Raw genomic sequence first — 2,196 nt, 5'->3', positions numbered from 1 at the left:
TATTTCAGCGCAAAGTTGTGTGTTCTGATCTTTCTCTGCCTGTAACTGTACATCATGGGTTTCACTTATGTTGGTTACAGCAAGTTTTGCAGTTATTAACTCTGTTTTTGTCTGATTTAGTTCAACCTGTAGTTGAGCTTTCTCCTGATTCAAGATCTCTGTCTCATTCTGTTTCAGATGTGTGACAAGAGTAATCGATGTTCAGACCATTGTGTGTCTAGGTCTCGTTCAAATTGACTTTGTTTATCTTTGAGTGTGTCCAAGTTTTCTTTCTGTTTTTGAATCTTTATGCCTGCTTGCGATATTAGTTTGTCAGCAGCCTTCAAGCGAGTTGCTAAAACACAAGCTAGGCTAGCTAGCGCTTTGTTGCTTCCTTATCTTTAAGTTTAGAATCAAGGACTGTTGATATCAAATCCTCTGTGGTGTCATTCAGTGCACTGGCATCGCTGGACAGAAGCTGTTCCAGGTAACCAGGAAGTACTGAGGAGGTGAGTGTAATCAGAGCCTGTTCTAAAGGTTCTAGTGTTTCAGAAGCCCCCTTTGTTTCAGGCTTGGCTGAGGAGGGTTCTGATTGAGAGGCTGGGTCAGCCATCTTGTTTGTTGTTTGACTTAAAGATAAGCTTCAATTAGTTGGCTTGAAGTTCTGTACAAAGAATAAAATATTTAAAGTTAGGCTTGATTGAGCAATCAGATACCTTAGTTGAATGTGTGATGCCTATAGTAAACAGTAAACCTATGTGAAAAGGAAGCCTGGTTGCTATTACCTTATTACACTAAGTTTATTTAGTTTATGTAAATAAGCAAAGGTGTTCAACTATGTATGTTGCTTGTTAAGCCAGGGTTAAACCAAAAAAATTTAAAAAATCCTCAAAAAAATTTTTTTTCCTTTTTTTTTTAAATTGTTAAGTTATTAAAATGTATTTAAAAACACATTAAAACAACTTCCCAACTGTTTAAAGACCTTAATTGTATTAAGGAAGCTCTTAATTTTGTTTAATTTGAACTTAAACAAGGTTTGCTGGTTTAATGCTGTTGGCACAAATGTGCTTCCATACGTGCAGTGTGATTTTTGACCCAGCTGAATGAGTTTACAGCTGCAGTACTTTCGCTTGTCCACCAGATGGAGACGTCCCTCGAAGGGGCTACGTCTGCGTGATGACGTCACGACGTCGTCTTAGGGAACTGTAGTTCTTATGACGGTTCTGTCGGGTCAAAATGGCGGATTTTTGTAGTCAAAACAAAGCTGTACACTGCGCCTTTAAGGAAACTAAACACGCTGTTCGCTCAGCAGTGAGCGAATGAACTGGTTCTAATCTGAGCAGAAGATGCAGCTTCATGCATGCAGGAATGACACAGCTTTATAAAACAAAAATAAAAACACAGCTTTTAAAGCACACAGCTAAAATTAAACTTTGCAAACAGCTAAACAGCTTTAAATGCAAACAGCGATTCAGCTCGGCGGCTGGACAACAGACAACAGAAATTCGATGAGCTTCAGTTCTGTTTTAAGATTGTCGCTTTACGCAGTGGAATCACGTTCAACGCGTTTTGTGAGCAGTGAGCACTTTAAACTCAGAGGAAGGTCTGTTTTGACTAGGTTTTTAGTCAAAACTTTTAAAGCAGGTGTTCACAGCAGCGTGTGACCACACACGAGTAAAATGCATGAAGGCGCGTGAAGCAGGGCGAAACTGCTTATCGCGCGGAGGTTTTGGCTCACAGCAGCTCTGAGAGGCGCGTGAGGCGCTCTGGCATACAACAGCGTGGGGAGCTGTTCTTGTGCGCGGAGATTTTGGCAAAAGGACGCGGCACGCGTAAAACCTTCCCAAATTGGTAACTCTGTCAGCGCTAAATTCACCTTACTTTTTTATCCTCTATTATAAGATAAAAAAGGTTCCAAACTACGGTCGATTAATCCATGTTTAGAGGTGTGGCTTTGATTTCCCACTACAGCGGAGGGAAATAGAAAGCTATTATGGTTTAGAAAAACAAGCTCTTTCTTCAGCTGCCTTCTAAAACCTGTCGACTCGTTCAAAAGCGCGTTATTATAAACTAGAAACTGATTTTCTGTTTATATTTCATGAAGAAGTTCGATCGTTTTTTTCTTTAGCTAAATAAAAAAAATAATGATTGCGCATAAAGTAGATGAAAGGAGAGAGAGAGAGAGAGAGAGAGAGAGAGAGAGAGAGAGAGAGAGAG

Source organism: Austrofundulus limnaeus, unplaced genomic scaffold (genome assembly GCF_001266775.1).
Source record: "Austrofundulus limnaeus strain Quisiro unplaced genomic scaffold, Austrofundulus_limnaeus-1.0 Scaffold214, whole genome shotgun sequence".
Taxonomy (NCBI): Eukaryota; Metazoa; Chordata; class Actinopteri; order Cyprinodontiformes; family Rivulidae; genus Austrofundulus; species Austrofundulus limnaeus.
The sequence above is the reverse complement of the archived record's forward strand: the minus strand, read 5'-3'. Positions refer to the sequence as shown.